Below are 21,445 nucleotides of genomic sequence, written 5' to 3'. Positions count from 1 at the left end.
CATTTTTTTCGATCCATTTCGAATGTGATCAACAAAAACAAACAAAATAGTATTGCACTAGCAAAATTCTAAAGTTTATTGACGGAATCTAGAATTTTTCACCTGATATTTACTGATAGGTGGAAGAGTTGCTACTGTGGAAGAATTTATGGAAGAACATCGGAGCAATTCACGATTAAACTAGCGAGGAGCTTCCGATGGATTACTGGATGAAATCCAGAAGAATTTCGGAAAAAAAAATTCCTGGAGGAACTCCGGAGGGATTCCAGGAGGATCTTTGAAGGTATTTCGGAGAAATTCTAGAACTCTTGAGATATTCCCGGAGGACCTCCAAAAAAATCCTGGGGGAACTCCGAAGAATTTGCTGGAGGAACTGCCGGTTTTTTTTTTTTAGAAACTGAAGGAACATTGGAGGACATCCCGGAGGAACTCTGCAGAAATTCCTGGAGCATATTCAAAGGAATTCCTGGAGGATCTATGGAGGAAATCCGAATGAATTACCGGTGGGGCTCCGAAAGAATTCCCGGCAAAAGTTTTGTAACAATTCCTTCTAGAAGAACATCGAAGGAATTTATGGAGCCATGGAACGAATCCCGGAGGAATTCTGATGCAATTTCCGAAGAAATTCCTGAAGGAGCTCGGAGAAATTTCTGGAGGAAATCCTAAGAATTGCTTGAGAAACTTTGAAAGATTTCCTGAAGAATCCATAAAGGAAGTCCAAAGTAATTCCCGGTGGAGCTTTAAAGGGATTCCCGTAGTAAGAACGGTAGAATTTTCGGAGGAATTCTGAAAAAAATCCTGGTGGGCTCAGAAGGAACTCCCGGCAGAATTTCTAAAAAAAAAACGTGAATGAACTCCGAAGGAGTTCCTTGAGAGACCTTGAAAAAGTTCATTGAGGAATTTCTGAAGGAAATCTCCGAATGAATTCCTAGAGTAAATGCCCGGAGGAATTCTATGAGGAAATCCCCTGAGGAATTTCTGGAGCAAATCTCCGGTGGAATTGCTGGATGGAATCCAGAAGGAATTGCTGTAAGAAATACCTGCAAAACATTCTGGAGGCAATAAGAAAATCCTGGAGGAAAACCTTGGAGAAGTATCTGGAAAATTTCTTGATGGAAATCTTTAGAGGAATTCCTGAAGGATATTCCCGGATGAATTCATGGAGCGAATTACCGGTGGAACTCCTGGAGGGAATCTCGGTTAATTTTAATAAGAAATCATCGCAGATATTCCGGGTGGAAATCCCAGAGGGAAATCCCCGGGAGGAATTTCTGGAGAAATTCCTGGGGGAAATCTTAAGAGGAATTCCTTGCTTAAATCCCCGCAGGAATTTCTGGAGTCGAGGGAGGAAAATTGTAGGAATTGCTGAAAGAAAACCCCGCATACATTTCTGGAGGAAATCCACGGAGTAATTTCTGGTGGAAATCTCATGAGAAATTTCTGGATATTAAGAGGCATTCCTGGGAGAATCCGTGGAGGGAATCCCCGGAGGAGTTCTTGGAAAAAATCTCCGGAGGAATACCTGGAGCAATTCCGAGAAGAAATCCCCGGAGAAATTGCTGCTGCAAATCCCTAGAAACATTCTCGGAGGAAATCCTCATATTCTTAAATCTCCGAAGTAATTTCGAGAGAAACTGCCTGAAATCTCCGAAGGAATTCCTGTACGAAATCCACGAAGGGATTCCTGGTGGAAATCCTGAAAGGATTTTTGGAGGAATCCTGAGAGAAATTCCTGAAGCAATTCCACGGAAAATTTTCTGGATGGAATCCACGGAGAAACTACTGAAGAAAATACATTCCCGAAGGGATTCCTGGAGCAAATCTCCGGAGTAATTCATGCAGCAAATCCCCGGACGAATGTCTGAAAGAAATCCCCAGAGGAATTCCTGGTAGGCACATCCGAGTTCCTTTCTGTATTTTACAATGGCGATATCCATCACTAGTGGAACTAGCTTGCCTATCATGACAAGGACTGACATTTGCCACTCACGAGTGACATGTTAATTTACCATGTTTTTATTGGGGAAACCGTGCGTCCGTCATCATCACCTGGTATCCGAAAATCATATCGCTAGTAACTAGTTCAGCAAAGTTCAGTAATTAACATGTTTTATATTAAATTTGGATTGTTGATAGCGACTGGTCTCACACGTCCAAATGACGTGTTTTACAATTAGCGAAAATCTACGTGTGAATCGAACCTTAATCGAACTTGTAGAATGTTTTCAGTGCAAGGGGGAGAAGGTCGTGAAAAGTCCAAGGACAAGCGTTGCAAAATGTTCTGGAATTTCATACAAAAGATCTATCTCAAACGGTCAAATGGCCACTTCACTGGAGTCACCCGGAATCTGTCCAGTGAGCCCGGATTGGTGCTGGTGCATTGAACGAAAAATTCCTGTTCCCTTTTCTAAGATAATTGCCTCGCTGGTATCTTTGCTGACAGAATAGTTCTAACAGTTCCAGCTGAAGTAGATTTGCATTTGAACACCGTAATAAGTGTTTATATTATACACATTGAAAACAAAAGCATGAAACGAGCTCACCAATTGAAAGTACATGTTTGGTGCAAGGCCATCACAAAACTGTAACCGATTCACCATTTCGACAAGTCTGACGGATTTAACATGTGACAAGCTAAGATACTCAAAAACCAGGCTAAATGGGCAGGACAATTTGCTTTTTTGAAATTCTTAATTGTTTGTGCCTTAACATTAACAATGTTGACAGTCCCTTATGTTACCATGAACACAGTAATTTCAAACTAAAGACCATAATTATCTGAAGAGATCTTTGAACGAATCTCTAACGCCAACTCAACGCATTTTTTTTTGTAAAAATCCCTGAAGATCTTACCGATGAAACTCCTGGAAAAACTCAAGGGTTTCATGAAGTATCGCTAGAAGAATTCATGGAATACCTCCAGAAGAAAGCTTGGAAAAGTATTTGTTGAAATTCTTGAATGATTTTTCCAATGGGGACGTTATGTCATGATTAAGAAGAAGTTCCGCGCCAAGGTACCAGTGTACTAGAGGATTGAACTAATTGTTTTAAAATCGAACAAAACAAATTTGGAGGATGGACCTACTTGAACTATTTATGAATCATCAGGAGTACACCCTCACTCTCAGTCATTGGCCGCTTTGTTCCGGATCGTCGGTTTCTGCGCACACAGTCTACCAAGAGTGTAAAGCAAGCATCGACCGGCTGAGAAGTTTAAGGACACTTTTTGCGTTTGCATTCTTATTAGGGTGAATCATCATGATAATCTTGTTTCTGTTTGATTCGTTTTTTTAAAAATACCAGCGCATTTAATTGTCAATTGTTGATAAATTTCAAATTTAAACATGTTTACGTGATTGAAAGATAAATGTTAAATTTGTGATTTGTGTTGTGTCGTTTTTCGACTCACCCTAACATTGATTCACGTTGCGTTGTTCGTGTGAATGATCGTCATCATTTTGGTTCTTACTCATCAATGAAACAGCCAGCGGACGGAATGGAAGGAAAAACGTCCAATAAACAGAGCGCGGTTCGACGCGGCGATGGTGAAGGTTACCACTTGAAGTGATTGCAACGATAATATGATGGAAACGCAAACTTCCGTATGCAAGGCGCTGCTTATTTCCTTTGTACGATATGACGACTTTGTGCTGGCCCCATTATTTGTTTATTCTGTGTTTAACTTGTCCAGAAAATGTTTTCGTTTCCAATCGTCGCGGGACATCGGAACATTCAGCACTCAACATTGAATGATGAAAACATATGAAACAATTTCACCTCAGACGTTCAGTCTGCCATGGAAGCCATGGGAAATTTTCGAAGATCTCTTTTCTGAGGTATTTTACTAAGGATTCCTGATGTTATACATTCAGGAATTCTTACACAATATATAGCATAGCTAAGTATAGCATAGACTGACTTTACATGTTAATGGTTGCTATTCCGTGATTGATCGGAACTGGTAAGAATTGCACTTTGATTCAAATGAATAAGGAACGGGACTTTTCGCTTACCCTCGAAGTGCACATTTTAGCAGCTCTCATATTATTGATCGACAACGATGCCCACGAAGTGCATACAGTCAGTTGGGATAGGGAAGGAATGTTAGTGTGTAATGATTGTTGCTTTTAGAGATCGAAAATACCTCTGCATCTCCACAATCATCACGGAAAAGGTGTTAATTAGCAAGGGAGGAAAAAGATCTGGGAGTTACCTTGGGTCGGTGATGCGATCCAAGGATAACAAGGAAAAATACGACTCTTTCTAAAAACTTTTAAAAAAGTTTTGGGTTTGGTGGAAATACATTGGTGGAAGAACAAAAAGACAAAAAAATCGACATTCATAATGTCGAACTATTTAAAAGTATTTTTTAGTCATTACGAAAAAAAGAAAGGTGTGTATATGAAACAAGAATGCAGGTTTGTGTCGAAACTTGTAGTCTCCATAGTTTGTTTGAAAATTACATGCACGTAACGTTGCCAAGATAAAAATGTGTTAAGCGTAGCATAAAACGAGCTCACCATCTTCGACTGAAAACGAATATCTTTTCGCACTCGCACAACGCGAACCGGACCCGATTTATTTCGATTCCGTCGTTCCTTTAAGAATGCCTCCAAACAACAACATATGTATAGACAAATGTTTGAATTCCTCAAGTTTCTTCAGAACTGCTTCTATAAGGATTGCTTCCTTTTAAAAGCTCACGTAAGGATTCGTCTATGAGTTACCGCAGAAATTCAAGGGATTTCTTTAAAACATATTCCATAATATTCCGTATTCTAGGGAATTTGTGGATCAAAAACGAAATTTATTTTTAAAGGGAGACTCTGAAGAAACACAGCGAGAATAGGCTTGATCAAAACTATCAAAACATGATTACAAGTAGAGATAGAAGAAAGCCTGCTAACATAGTATTTGATGTTGTCGAATAATTTGTTCAAAATACGACACTCTAAACAAGCAAAATTAATTATGATTTCTGGAGGAAATGTGTTTTCTTGTTAAGGAAATAATTAATAATAATAATAATTTTATGTGATGAAAATTGCCAATTTAAATAATGAAATCATGAAGCTATTCTGGAACGAATTGGGCACGAAGATGTCAATAAAATACGGCAAACTTCAGTGGGCTGGTCGCTTGGTGCTAATGTCGACAAGAAGGAATGGGAAAACAAATATGAGGGAAGATATGCTTTTTAAGAAAACTACCTTCATGACCAGTAGCATTTCATGAACAACTCCTAGATATGTCCTTACCGTGTTATTTGCTGCCTGAATTCTGCAGGAAACATCAGAAGACATTCGGGAAGTTTCGCTAGAATGATTTCTGAAGGATTTCGATAAATTGATTTAATTTTAGGTGAAGATAAATTTCTTTCGAAACTTAATCTAACCTGGTGATCTTAATCAGATGAATAGTATGCAATAGTTTCGAGTATTCTATTCTATTCTATTCTATTCTATTCTATATATTGACTCAATATTCAACTAATAGTAAGACTATTGAATGTTCAATTTACTATTGAAAAAAAAAAAACAATAAAAAATAACTGATTTTGAAAAAAACGCCCATTCACAACATTGTTTGTTCAAGCACTTTTTACAAAAAATATTTTTTTTTGTAAAGAAACAGTCGATCAAATTTGAAAAGGATCTATCTTCAAAACGTAAGCATTGAGATATTCTCGATTGAAGATTTAATACCATATTTATTATTCCTATTTCAAACCCATTGAAAATGAAAAATATACAAAAGATCAAATCACATTTTGTTGAAAACATTCAGTAAGGCCCTTTGCAAGTTTGAATGATATCATCTATAAAATGCGTTTTGCATACTCATGAGAGTATGTAGGGATAATTTACGTAGAAATTGGTACGAATAAACAATAAAGTTGGTTTACATTTTGCAGTTTGGCCTAGATCATAATGTTTGATTTTGTTTATCGATAAATGATATTATTATATATTGATATTGATAGTAATATTGTTGTCTATAAAATTTCAAAGAGCAAAAAAACTGAAAATATGTGGAACAATCTTTTAAGACATCATCAAATCCTAAAGAAATTGCGCAAAATACTCTGACGGAATTCCTGAAGAAGCTACTTAGTGTATTTATAGAAAATTTTCAGCGGGAATGCCTGGAAGAATTTCTAGAGAAGCCTTTGAAAATAAAAACAATTGTTTTCAGTGGTATTTTTAAACCACTTGCATTTCAGGCAGGTATTTTTGAATCTTCTTATTGGCATTAACGTCCTCACTGGGATAGAGCCTGCTTCTCAGCTATTAACTGAGAGCTTTCTTTGACAAACTTGCCATTTTCGCATTCCTATATCGTGTGGCAGGTACGATTATACTCTATGCCCAGGGAAGTCAAGGAAATTTCCATTACGAAAAGATCATGGACCGACCGGGAATCGAACCCAGACACCTTCAGCATTACTTTGATTTGTGGCCGCGGACTCTAACCACTCGGCTAAGGAAGGCCCCAGGTATTTTTGAATATTTCTCACAAAAAATCTACAAAGCATGGTTCACAAAACAATTACTTTGTTTGACTTTCGAAGATACCTTAATGAATTATTCTAGAGATATCTTTAGAGAATTATCTCTGACAATCGCGAAGATCTTCGTTCAGGTACCGGACGTTAAGAACACAAGCAGTAATTACTTCAGATATTCCTGCAGAACTTGTTTTAGAGATTCTTTGTGTAACTTCCCATAAACTACTTGATGAATTTATTCAAGAATCCAATTCAATTTCACCTTAAAATTTATTTTCGGAATTTATTTGAGATTCCAACCAGAAATATCTTTGAGGATACCTTCAAGAATGGTTATAGAGGTTCTTGGAGAGCCACCTTCAAAAATTACTCTAGGAATTTCTTCAGAGATTCTTCCAGAAATTGTTTAAATGATTCGTTGTTAAGAAGAGGAACTTTTTAAAGAATCCGTTCAAAATTTATTTGAGAATTTACTCCACAAATCTTTAGAAGATTATGCCAGAGTAATCCTAGGATGACATCTAGGAAATCCTTGTAAAAATATTATAGGAAAGTCATGTAGGAACTTCTTGACGAATACTTGAGGGAAAGGATCTGTTGAGAAATCCTGAAGAAATTTTCGTATGAATTATTAAATATCGCATAGAGAAATCTCTGGATGAACTCCTGTAATAATATTACTTAAGACATCGGTGAAATTATTGCGGAATTTTTGAATTAAATTTTTGTGGAAACGTGAGATTTGTGGATTCAGAAATTGTGCGAAAGATTCTACCCAAATTCCTGAAAAAGTAGCTACTTAGTGTATGTTCTGTAATTTTTTTTAGTGGGAATACCTGGATGAATTTTTAGAGGAATCTTTTGTATTCAGTTTTTCGCAAGCTTTTTTCTTGAAAGAGGGTTGATTCATAAGGATAGTGTGTGACCAATAATAGTGATAATGCGGCTTTAAGCGTATTCTTGTGAGTATTTTGTAGCATGGTGCTTGTCAAAATAAAATAAATGTGCAAAAAATCTATGTATTAAGTAAGGAAATAGTAGAAAACAATTTAACAGCTTAACTTTTTTGCTATCCGAAATAGTGGTTCGTACCTATTATAGGGACAAAAGTTAGTAACTACCACCTTTACTGGGACATGTTACAAAAATAGAAGAGCTTTCGAATGTATATGTGTTCTGATATTAAAAACTAGATTCCGTTATTTTTTTTGGCGATTTTTTATCCATTACTACTATCTCTATTACTTGTATAGACGCCCTATTTTGGAATATTTCTAACAAAAAAAAATGCAAAGTTTATAATCGTCACTATTTATATAAGGCATATAACAAGTTTGCACAAAACAATTCTCGCGTAACTTTTAAAAAGGACCTATCGAACATTGTGAGGCTCCCTTTGTTTACTTTCTCTTGAATCAATAACTGAGCCACATTAACCTATTCTGTTGCGTTTTTGTATGTAACGCTAGCCAAGGACAATTTCAGTTGATCCATAGTGAAAAAGTTCCCAAAAGCTTTAGTATTGCACTGTTACAATCGAAAGAGAGCGAGAGAAAAGAGAATCTATCATTGTTACATAGGCCCTTTAGTAAAGTTCAACGAGAATTACTTAACTTGGTTTTCGAAGATACCTGAATAAATTGTCCGGAGGTTCATCCTGTAATTCTTATTTGGATCGAATGACAATCTCCAAGATTTTGGGCCAAGTTCAGAATTTTTGAAATACAAGCAGTAATAACTTCAGAGTACCCGTTAAAACTTGCTCCAGATATTCTTCCTAAAATTTTCCATCATATTACTTGATGAAATTAATCCAAGAATCTTAGAATTTCACCTTAAATTCATCCAGTCTATCTTCCACAGATTGCTTAAGGTTTTCCTCCAAAGTTTGGCTCTAGGAATGCTTATAAAGTTTCTTAGAGGGCTATCTTCAACTATTTTTTTCAGGAATTCTTCTAGAAAAAGTTGTTTAGGAGAGGAAACCCCAAACAAACTTCTTGAGGAATCCATGTAAAATTTACTTGAAAAAATACTCGACAAATCTTTAGAAGAATCTGTCAGAGCGAGTGAATCAATTGTCAACCAACACGCAACAACAAACACATTGTCCCTTCCTATTCTTGTTGCAACAATCTTATTCCGTAACAACTGTTTATCACAACTTGGGCAGAATGAGACGCGTGCGTTGCAATTTTCTAGCCCTTCATTACTACATTATCGAATAACAACTACAATTCGATTTTGTGTTCAAAATAACTGAATTATCACGAGTCGAAAGATTACTATAAAGTTGTGTTTGTCATGGCAAGATCCGCAAAAGTTGGGATAAACGATTATGAGCGTGCTTGCTTAGTTGTTTGCTCTGTGTCTGTTTCAATGACAATTTGATTCACTGACCAGAGCACTTCTTGAGGAATACTTGGATGAACCTACAGTGATTTTGTAACAGATTTATAAGCGGTTTCTTCACCACCGCTTAGACCTTAAATCTGGTTTAATCGTATGGGTAAACGTGGTTTACGACTTAAGCGAAGGTGAAGAAATCGGTTCTTAAGCAATTCGATTTCAATTGATTTAAGTTTTATGCACTAAATAACAAATCAAATTGTGTCACAGGCTGATCAGTGCAGTAACATCGAAGCAAACAGTAGTCCAACATGCAATTTCTTATCAATACTACGAAAAAAACGTAGAATGAGTCACCACCATATCGGACAAACAAAAAAAACTTATCTTGAGCGCAAAAAAAAAAACCTCTCCCTCTCTCAGCTCGTCCACTAAGCGAACGTGACGTGTGATGTATTTTCACACCAAATTCAATCAAATTCACATCAACTACGCCCCCATTTCACTGACTTATCCCGTTCTTGCGGGAAATCACGTTCTTAATTGCTGAATAGCAATGCTAATGTGACAAGAGCTGTACCCGCATGATCATATACAACGTTTCATTACATGCAGTCTCCTCAGTAGAGTAGAGGCTGTAATTCTGTTCTTTTATCTCGAGTCAACCGACATTGAACTAGCGAGAGGGGGTAATATTTACTTATCTATCAGCAAACGTCACACACTGTTCTAGGGTGGTTCAATGTGATACGTCTTGGCGACGACTTCCAGACGACACTAATTTCGCCTGTGGCAATCCATCCGGATGGTGACGACTTGTGTAAACCGTACCTCTAACTCCTATGTGTATAGTTAGTTGCTCTCATTACCGAACTGCTGTTATTGCTCTGACTGTGCTGGTCTTGGTGTATGATTTCTTCTTTTTTTTCTGCTTTTTCTTTCCACCTTGCAGCACGGGGCAGATTTCACTTGTTGTAACTCACTCACTATCTGTTTTTATTGGCTTTGGTTGGCTCTGTAAGCCTAGCAGTGGCACTCGCGACGACTAGGCGTGTTCCGAAGGGCAGTTCCACCACCGTTTTGTCCGGCACTAAACAAAGAGGAATTCTTCGCTGCCCCGTTGCGATAATTTAATAATAATTTCAAAGTGCGCACTTTGCCCATTCATGAAAATGTCACTTTTCTTCGGTTTTATTTTGCTATGCTTTAATACGTGTGCATGCAAACTGCGACGATAATACGCGTGCTGGACGTGGTGTGTGTGTTTGCCCCATTCCGTCCATCCGTTCGATACGACTATCTCGTTTTGTTCCGTCCGTCTTCAGCACACTTTGGGTCGTATCACAGAGAAAACGAGCTCTCGTTCCGTCTATACCACGAGAGGGAAACAGAAGCACTTGGAACGACGGGTGTGATTATTACACTTGTATGCAACGAACACGGTGGGTTGGCTTTGACATTGAAAGATTTTCCTTGTGTGGTATCAAATCAAAAAGATTTTTTTTACGAATTACGAATTATCTACAATGGAAGCTTCTAAATAGAAAAGGTATTATTTTAACGGATGCAGGGTTTACAGATTTGACTGAATTCAGTTCCTCAGTTTGAATTCGACATGCGATAGATAACAAGCTTCGATCTTGAGTTGACCGATTCTGACTATCTGAACAGAAGTATTTGACATTATCAATTGAGCGCTGTTGAAGTGCCGATTGCTCACGAAAATATACACTAGCACCAGCTCTACCTTCAAGGAGGGATTCATCAGGGTAATATACTACACTTTGTTTCATAACTATAGATCGAAACAAGTACAGGGTGTCTACTCATTTAGAGAAATGAAATTCCCTGAGAATTCCAGGTTTCATAAAATAATTCCAGGTTCCCAAAATATACGAATTTTAGATGACTAAAAACTTTTTTTTTTTTTCAGATGAAGCGTATCTTTGAATATAAATTTATCTTATAATAAATTTCAAAGTATTTTTAACTCAAATAAGAACAATCATCTGTTCTGTTCTTAACGTTTACACGGAAAAACATTGACGATTTTTATTCAATTACTACGAAAATTAAGAATGTTTGAAGAATGAATCAATGTCAGATATGAAAAAATCATCTATTTGATCTCAAGAAACAAAAATACTTTTGCTTAAAATGGGATTCAGGATTTCTGGAGTGTTTTGTTTGAGAGCTCTAGCTTAAGGAAGAAAGGAGGAGTTTCTTATGATATTACAAGTATAACAGCTCGAACTGTTTTAGTATTTTATTTTTTTTTCAAGAATATCGTTTAACATACCTTTAATAATTCAATCTGTAATTGTTCTAAAAATAACGACATCAGGAATCATCCATCCAAAAATTATTCCATTGATTTCCCTACACGCAAAAAAAAAAAAAATGTGCGGTAGAAATTACCATTTTAGGAGGTTAGCTTAAGGTGAAGATGAATCGAAGCCTAACTTCAAATTTTCAAGAGCACGAATCTGGAGAACGAAACATCCGTTTATGCTGAAAACATAATCCATTGGTCACTAGCTGGTGGTGACTAATCGATTAGGTTTTCAGCTCAAACGGATGTTTGGTTCTCCAGATCCGTGCTCTTGAAAATTTGAACTTTGGCTTCGATTCATCTTCACCTTAAGCGCTCGCACCACCGGCAATTTTCAACAGACCACAAATGCGCTTGATTTTACTATGCCTGTAGTCGAAATCTGATTAAAGGAAATGTTTTCTTCAAATGTACCAGTGATGTGGTGGGATGTACATAGTAATTTGTTCTGAAATTCCGTGGTAGTTTCAAGAATGGGCGTAGTTAGCTAAAATGGTAATTTTTACTAAAGAATTTTTTTCCTGTGTAGGACTTTCTCAAGCATTCCCGTTTAGAGTATCTTAAAAATTCAAAACTCCTTCAAGAATTTTTCCAATATTTTTTGAAAAAGTTCTCTTTTTTTCTAGTCATTTATTCTGGAAAATTTCAAGGAAAATTAAAAAAAAGATCATGCGTTGGATTTCGAAAAAAAAAAATTCTAGAGTAATCTCAGATGGAACTTGAGTTCTAAGTACGCATTGATGAATAGCAATTAATTAAATATGCTATTTTATTTGCAATAATTTAGGCTGATACAAATATTAATTTTCTTTCATGTCCGAGAACACATGGAAGGTACGAGGGGGGGATAAAAATAAATAAGGAACAAAAAATAAAAATGAAAAAACAAAAAATTTCTTATTTTTATTTTTAACGTTTGTTGTAAAACTTTTTCCAATCGTCATCTAGATCATTATTTTACCTGGTTTTTACTCTACAAATTAAAAAAAACCTAACTGATGTCAAAAAAATGATGAATCTTTTTTTTCTCCCCTTCAAAATTGTTGAATTTTTGAAGGGGGTGACATAAAAGAAAATTAATATTTGTATCAGCCTTATTATAATGCAAATAAATAAATTTGAATTAAATGTGAAAAAATATTAGAAAACTTTTGAACTGCAGCAACAGTATTTTGATGAGATATGCTGGAGACATTTCAAGAGAAATTTCTGGAGGAACTTCACAAGGGATCCTAGGTCAATTCATCGAGGAATTCTTGGAAAGTTTATAATATATATTGTCGAATAATGTCTGAAGGATTTTGAGAGCAATTCCTGAGAGAAATCGTGGATGAATATTGAAACAAAAATCCTTATGAAAATGCCAGGAATAAATAAGAAAAAAATTAATATGAAATTTCGAAACGATTTTTCCCAAAACCTCTGGAATAAACTTTTCTGAAGAAATTCGTCTAAGCATCCATTGAAAAAAAGCATCTCTGGAGAAATCTCCAAAAGTATTCAAGAAGAAACCACTGGAGAAATTACTAGAATTCCAGCAGAGAGCATTCTTCGAGATCTGAGAAAAATGTCTTTGACTTCAGAGTAGATTGTATTAAAATAAAGACTTTAGAGACCACACCCAAAAATAGAGACTTGCATTAAAATAACGATCAAATCTAAAATAATGCTAACCTGGGAAATGTACTATTTTTCGTGCGTGTTGTAATTTTGCTCCTTTCATACAAAGCTTATTATTTTTGTATAATAGACAAAAACACATTTTTGTAAAACTTGTTTGAATGTTTTCAATTTATCAACTGCTCATGAACGACATCTAACTGGAACTGTACTTGCATTTACAAAACAAAACAAGTTTCATGCTGATTAATTGAAAGTCTTTAAAAAGACTGAACATGTCAACTAGCGTTTTGATAGCGGCGCAGCCGAGTATTTTTTTGATTGAGGACGACATATTCTACCATTTTTCCCTTAGTGTAGCCGAAATTCCCTGAGAATTCCAGGTTTTTTCCAGGTTGGATAAAATTCCCTGATAATTCCAGGTTTTCCTGGTTTTTATAGGTAGTAGACACCCTGAAGTATTGTTGGATTCAAAAACTGTGGAACGAATGCAGTAACTTCACTGAATTTTTTCAATGGATATTTGCGAAAAATATTTGAAAGTCAGCTTATGTATCTTAAATTTGTTATTTTGATGAAGTCATCATAAACCCTCTCTTTCCCATGGTAACATTTTCGACGAACGCTAGATAAACCGAGTTGGTACGATTAGCTCAATAATAATTGTAATAAATTTATGCGCTCACTTGTCTCATCAAATACCAAACTATTGAAAGGCAATCAACATTTTTTATATTGATTTCGAATCATTTAGCTTATTTTCAACAACTTTTGTTCAAGCACTTTTATTAAAAAACGTCATTTTGACAGTCTTGTCAAAAAAGCTGTGGGAAAGAAAGGGTTAATAAAAAAAAATCTTGTGTTTTTAACTAGAGCACCAAGCAAGAGTTTACTGAAATTAAAGATTTTTAGTCTGTACATTTAACTGTTATAATAATATGTAAACCAATATTGACTCATGTTATCACAAACGAATCCGTGCTTCTTCATGACCATTCCATTACCATGGAGCTTGTTTTACTTAGTCAGTCTGAATTGGTGGACAAGTTTTCAGAGCTTTATAGGGGAGGTGTACCAGTTTTATCCATCCTAAGGAAACATATTGTTTATAAATAGATCAAAAGTTTTACTTGATTACTGTCAAACTCAAGCTTTCGATACATGTTCAGCAGGAAAAATCTGATTAGAAACTTTATTTTTGTATTAAAAATTGGGGTGGCGAACTCTGAGTGTCGGCATAAACCCTTGTTCATAAATGATTTATGCCTTACATTTTTTTTTTCAAAATACCTTTTTTTACCTCTATTTCTATATTTAAAAAAAAACTGAATGGTTTGACACTATAAGTGTAGACTTGCAAAATGTTAATTTTATTCAACAAACTTTGAATACTACGCCACAGCAAGTGTCGGCATAAGAGTGTTCTGTGATGTTCTAGCCAATCGCGATTTTTTTTTCTTTCCATATGAGTAAAATATGATAACCCATGCTTTTGTCCTGACAGTTGTACGAGTGTTGCGTTTGGCTATTTGTTCAACAAACTGTGAATGGTTCGTCACTTCAAGTGTCGACATTATAAGCTTCCACTTGAAATCAATTGAAAATATCATATTTATAAGCATGTTTATATCTCACAAATAATTGTTTATCATCAAATTTTTGATCCTGTGAGAATAACATCCAGGAGTATTTTTAGAATCGTACTCGTAATTCCGTCAGAATTCGAACTAATATTATTTAGCATAAGCCGGAATGTGCTAAAATCCTGATCAAGCTTTTACGAAATTTTTGGTCAGAATGTCCAACTTTTTATAACTTTTGTGCCTAGGTTTCCTTCAGAATCTTACTTAATAATCATTTTGAAATGCTATTTAGAAATACATGAAAATGCTTAACATTGTTTCAAAACAAACCTGCCCATAATTTTATTATGAATTCGTTTAGTTTTCTGGCAAAATGTTACATAACGTTATATTGCAATCTTGCTCAGGATTTTCCAAAACTATGTTTTGAATTCGTTGAAAATTCTGGCTATGGAATCCTGGTAAAAATTCTGTGAGAACCTTGTCAATCTTATCCGTGAAAGTCGTGTCCAGAATTCTTTAAAAATCCTGTTCAAGATTTTAAAAAGCCTGCCTTTTTTATAATCCTGTCAAGGAAATCGCGGGTCGGATGCGGCCCACGGGCCGTACGTTGGGCAGCCCTGCTATAGCATATCTTCTACGAGATACCATAAAAGCGATGTTACCATCTGCCTTGGGGTAACCCGCAAACACTCAATTTCCGTATCGTACAGATCAGAAATAATAGACTTGGATCATCGAGGTAGCCATGAAAACCAACTTTTCTATGATTCTCTAACTGGATATCGTGTAACCGGTGCACAAATTTGTCTGGAGTCTCTGGATAATTACTGGATGTGAAAGCGTTGGAGTGCTCAAGGATTTCCTGAAGCGATTCCTCGAACAAATACCGCTGCAAGAATGTATGGCAGAATTGGTGTAGGTACTAGAGAAATCTATGGAGAGACTTCTAAAAGAATCCCAGAAAGCTTTCCTCGGTGAATCTGAGAAGAAATCAATAAAGAACAGGTGAAATAGTCGCGTAATACTCTCGGAAGGTATATCTGGGACGTTTAAAATTTGGCAGCAGGATTCACTGCAAGCAGAATAACGTAAACTATGACTTTTTCATGGAATCCTCGGAAGAAACTCTTAGAATACATCGTAATAGTTTTCGAAATATGATTCAAATTTTAGCCACATAAATTTGAAGTCGTTTTACCGAATATGTATTGCAACGCTACAACTTAGAAATTTAGGTGATTTTTAGAAACTTCATGAAATTAGTATGCTTAGCTATTGGAGAAGGAAGAAAATTCGGGAAATATTTCTCAAAGATCTTCAGAAAAATGTTTTGGAAGATGTTTTTTTTTTAAAGTAGGGCAAGTGTGTCATTTTTGCTACAGTCCCATATTGGAAAATACAGGCATAGTAGTCTATAAGAAAGTTTATATTTTTTGTTGATCAATAGAATTAATGTGAGTAATCTGTGCATTGGAGCTAAATTAATATGGCATGCAGAAATGTACCAGAAAATTATGAACATTTGTATGAGAAAACCATCTTCTTTTTCTCAATATGTACTTTTTCTACATGGGGCAGTTATATAAAAGCAGGTAAAAATGGTAGTGAGGACCGTTGAGGGACCGTCTTTAAGTTACGTAGTATTTTTAGGGGAAGGAAGAAGACTAAGATTTTGTGAAGAATCATGTATTACATTTAGGATAATAGGCTACGATTGGGGAAGGAGATGTCAAACATTGGTCCAAAAATACTTCCTGGTATCCTAAATGGTATCTATTAGACTTTTTTTTTTATTGAAAATCTATTAAATTTGATTCAAAATTTTATGTTTCCTATATCGATGATTTATATCTGTGGGTTATCCAAGCGACTGTATTTCGCTTTGACGAAATTCAGCAAAATGCTCACAACGCCAATTTTTCCAAATATGTCCCTTTTTTAATTCTACGAAAAGTCTAGCCAATCTAACCCACCGTGTACTGCACCGTGTGATCTTTTCCGTCTCTTTCACACACGCACACACGTTCCGTCATATTTTTCATTCCGTGCTCCTTCAACATCATTCCAGAACGTCTTCTTCTTTGTCTGCCAGCTTTGAAGCGTATTTATTCCTCCCAAATCAATTATCTCACCACTGAATAATGTTCCAGCCTTAATTTGGTACCAGATTTTTCCGTTCCGCTCCTCGGGGACATATTGCGGATAATGTCTTCTATCGAAGGTCCACAGGGTACACTATTCAGGAAGCACCAGTTTCGAACGAAATCTCTTCATTTTTGCTAAATCACTCCACAACTTCACTTGTATGGCAAATATCTCTCTTCCTGTTTCTGGCCTTGCTGGATCTCTTATCTGAAAAATTGCTTCCCCACACAGCTGGACATATCACTGTATTCCGTAAATCCGTATAGGGGTGTATTCCGAGACCTTGGCAGAACTTACGAAAGATCACGAACCCGTTGTTCACTTTGACTGGAAAATGTAAATCACTCTGGGGGCCTTTCTTCCCTCTGTTGTGGCACCTCGTAATAATATTCGCACTCACATAGGTAGGTACCCAACAATGCCCAGAAAAATGTATGGCGAGGCGATTGGATGACGGATTCACGGGAAATCCACACACACAAATCCGAGCGCGACATGTCAAAAGGGGTTAGGTGAGCGTTAAGCACTTTATCTTACAGTAGAGTTATTTTTGGTGAAATTTCATCAACGATTTTTGCTATAAAATCCAATAACTACATTTCATTTTTTGTTATTGGATCAAATCTAAAAATTATACTTGTGAGCACTGAGAGAGTTTTGATTGGAATGTAATTAGTTCACAGAAATCATAAGCAGTTTATCCCTTTTGATTTCAGAAAATTGTTATGTTATAATTCAAACTTACTGTCAATCAATGTAAACAAAATTCTCGTTCTAAACAACAGGTAAAGGTCAATTTCAAACTTGTCTGTAGAAAGAATTTGAACTACGAACTTTGTTTTACATCAAACTACCCTACACTACGCTGTCCATACCATCTATCCATAATTGACGTTATCTCAATACTCAATTATCATTTAATTCTATTTCTTTTATCAAAATCTGTGAAATGTTTTATAGTAAAACGTAAAATAAAACTAATCATTACGCAATGTTTTGATAAAAATAAAAATTATGAACTTTGTATATTCATTTAAGATCCAAACTGAGAGAAACTAACTAAAATTAGAAGTTTTGTATTTGTTACAAATGTTATATTAACCAAGATTCTAAAGTATAGGACACCGATATTCACTCGTAGCTACTATAAAACTGATTAAAAGTTTTTGAAGCTAGTTAAGTATTCACAGTAATCATTCTTAAGGAAGTGATATTTAAAAAAATGTACGTTATTGTTCGACTTACTGAAAGTATGAGCAAAAAAACATTGAAAAAGTGGTATTTATCTTATATTTAAAGTTTCAAATATATTTATAAGCCAAATTATCTATATGTACTCTACTACATCTGAACATCTTGGGTAATCATCTAGCACATTCAAAATTAGTTTTGAATGTTATATGTTTAATTTGCGTCAGGTGTACGTATATGGAATTGGGTTAACCTTAGACACAAATTCAATACTCTTCCATTATTCCAACGATAAAAGCAAATGAATACAGTATTTATGATTGCCGAACAATAGATGACACCTGACCTCCGTAATTGATATAGTATATCGAAGTCCCCAGATAGCCGTAGCGATAAACGCGCAGCTATTCAGCAAGACCAAGCTGAGGGTCGTGGGTTCGAATCCCACCGGTCGAGGATCTTTTCGGGTTGGAAATTTTCTCGACTTCCCAGGGCATAGAGTATCTTCGTACCTGCCACACGATATACGCATGCAAAAATGGTCATTGGCATAGTAAGCTCTCAGTTAATAACTGTGGAAGTGCTCATAAGAACACTAAGCTGAGAAGCAGGCTCTTTCCCAGTGGGGACGTAACGCCAAAAAAGAAGAAGATATCGAAGTCCATGGACCATATTGAAGTTATACCTAATAACATTAACTCGACATATGGGTGGCACATTTCAGCTTAAAATCTGCTTTAGTTGTACATATACAGTAATGCTATACACCGTTTGCTGTATGATTTTTTTCAGATTTTTTTTGCAATTCCATCAGCAATCATGCATTTTTCACAGATTGCTTCTAGTATTATTCCAATGACTTCTTCAGGAATTCATTACTTGATTCCTTAAGTACTTCCTCTATACATTTCGTTGCGAACAATTTCAAGAATTCAATCTGGACTCAAGGATAAATAGTTCCAGAAAACATTCAATAAGGTCCACCATGAATTTCTCCAAAGATTTTCTTTTTCCACAAAGTCCTCCAGAAGTTCATCCCGTTATTCTCTTATCGCTTTCGCTAGGATTTGGTCCAATATTTATATTTAAGGAAATATCTAAGAATTCAAGTAGCAATTTTCGCATGGTATGCCTCCACTGATTTCACAGTCTTTCCTACAAAATTGTCATTTAGAATTTCTTCCAGATTTGAACGAAATTTGATTAATATCTTCACACTTAGATTTTTTTCACGAGTTCGGCTGTGCGAATCTCGGTTTCCCGATTTTAACCGAGACTCAGCTAACAATTTGCCTTGTTGCTTAGCAACAAAGCACGATTTACTGATTCTCGGCTTTTATTTACTGAGATCCCAGGAAATTTGTTTGCCGACTTCTCGGCTGTGCGGATCTCGGTTAAAATAGGCCGAAATTCGGCATTCTATATTAAGTGTGTTTATTATTTTATATTTTTATTAATTTCTCAAGAGATTTCTCCGGAAATTCCTAAGAGAAATTTCCTAAAAAAGTCTTCAAACATTTATCCGGAAATTCTACCTGAGATTTATCCAAGGAATTATTTACAAATGTATGGGGGTAATTTCTGAAAAATCCAGAAGAGATTTCTAGAAGAAATCCTAAAGCAAACTCTGATCTCTGTAAAAAATAAATCTTGATAAACTCCAGCTAAGATCTTTGAAAGAACTCCAGGAACCTTGCTGCTATGAAGATTAATTGTTAAGATAATCAATGAAAAAATATTCAGTCGAATCTCTGGATGATATCCTGCAGGATTTTCTAAATAAGTTCTTTAAAAAACATTGGATGGAAACGAAAAAAAAAATGTGGTAATGATAGGAATGTGGTTTGAAAACAGGAATACAATTTTTAAGATTCATGAAGATTTTACTTGAGAAATCAATTGAGACAGGTTCAACAGATTTCAATTTCTGGATGAAATGTTGTAAAAACTCATAGAGAAAAATCCGTTGCTGAATTACTCAAATAAAGATTTAAAAAAAAAAAAAAAACTTGCTGAATTTTTGAAACGATTCTTGGGGAAAACCATGGATGATTTCTTGGGAAAGTCCTTATACAAACAGTTTAAACTACTGAGAAAATCTAGTAAAGTTTGTTGAAAACTTTCCTTCAAAAGATCTGAAATAATATTTTAGATTCCTCTCGATTTTATGGAAGATTTCCTGGAGTAAAAACTAGATATGTCGGTGAAAGAATTAGAGGAAAAATATTTGAAGAAAATACCCCAGAAAAATGTTCAGAGTAATCCTTGTGAAAATTACTGGAGGTAGTGGCGATAGAGTGCTTAACGTATATTGGAGAAATCATTAAAAGAATTCCTAGAGAAGTCCCTGGATTTGTGAAAAACCTGTGGAGTCTATGGCATTTTACGCCAGGATTGATTGTGGAAAAGGGGACTACGACTTTTTTGGTTGAAGGAAGAGACTTAAACGAACTTGCACTGCTTGTATTTGTATTTTATTAGTGAGTTTTTAGATACTTGCGTATTCAAATAGAAACCAAGTCTCTAAACCCAAGAGAGGTCTCTTGCCAGCTTTGCATGTATGTAATTAAAAAAACGCTTTGACATGGTTATTTCACAAAAACTAACTAAAACATGATTTTGTCCAATTAAAAAATCAATTTCCAACGGAATTATTAGGTTTGTTGGCCCAGAATTACGATTTTTCTATACACTTTAAATAAGTTTACTTTTCAAGAGAATGACACCGGTTTAAAAAAAATTGTTGAGAATAGCGGAGCTATACAAAATTTACTGTTTTTCTTAATATTTTTTGACTCAAACTTTGATTCTTTTGAGCAGAATCTTAATTAAGAAAACCATAAAAGTTGATTTTATTATTATACTTTATAATTACGCCCTAATTGCATTATTCTTCAACAGATACGCGTATTTCGATTAACACTTGTAACCTACTTCAGTGTCATTTAAATGCGAGCAACTGACACTGAAGAAGGCTACAAGTGTTAGTCGAAATACATGTATCTGTCAAATGATTATGCAATTAGGGCGAAATTAAAAAGGACAGTTTTTAAATCTAATTTTATGATTTTGAGGGTGTTTATTTTTCTTGTTCTGAATTCAGAAAAGCACACGAACTTTTGGTCTCAAAAGAACTTTCGAACGATAAGACGCACCCTAATGCGTAGGCATACAGCGATATATTAAAATTCACCAAAAGAAATTGATTGAACTAAAATGAAAATTTAATTTTAAGTTTAAATTTTATCACATTCCTGATGATTCAGGATTGCGGAAATCAATGTTTACCGTCGCCTGCACCCACACACCCCCTTTTCACATGTTACGCTAGAGCCACAAGGGAGGAGAAAAGTTTCAGGTAGCCAATTTACACATACACATGACCACACGCTTTTCAATGGAAACTATTTTTCTGCCATCTTTCTTCAAAATGCTGCCCAAATCGTGCTGATCCAATCGATTTCACTTCCAAAAGGCACCCCCGAACCTAATAATCACCTTTTCGATATTCCGGGGCGTAATACTGCACCGTAATTTGGTAATTTTTACGCGACAATATTCTTCGTTGCAAACGCGAACTTTTTCTTCGATGCGATGACTTTTACCTTCCACCACTCCAGACTTTTTGTGTTTGACGACGGATGACGACGACGACGACGGGACCCAATGTGATGGATTTTACTAAGGTGGCGCAGATGATTGATGCGTGCCACTAGT

At 35.6% G+C, this 21,445-nt stretch overlaps 1 protein-coding gene across 11 annotated transcripts in view; it reads right to left on the bottom strand.

Annotated features, from left to right (window-relative positions):
* LOC5569700 (ras-related protein Rab-5B) overlaps positions 1-21,375 on the bottom strand; it is a 49,478-nt gene extending 28,103 nt beyond the window's left edge. Inside the window, exon 1 of one of the 11 annotated variants that reach the window (XM_021848164.1) lies at positions 21,227-21,375. The gene's annotated coding sequence lies outside the window, so the exon portion shown is untranslated. The other 10 variants (XM_021848165.1, XM_021848171.1, XM_001658641.2 and 7 more) reach the window with 10 other exon arrangements.
* Positions 21,376-21,445: the final 70 nt, after the last annotated feature.

This window comes from Aedes aegypti, chromosome 2 (assembly GCF_002204515.2).
Source record: "Aedes aegypti strain LVP_AGWG chromosome 2, AaegL5.0 Primary Assembly, whole genome shotgun sequence".
Taxonomy (NCBI): domain Eukaryota; kingdom Metazoa; phylum Arthropoda; class Insecta; order Diptera; family Culicidae; genus Aedes; species Aedes aegypti.
Note: the sequence above shows the minus strand (reverse complement) of the source record. Positions and strands in the feature narration are given on the sequence as shown.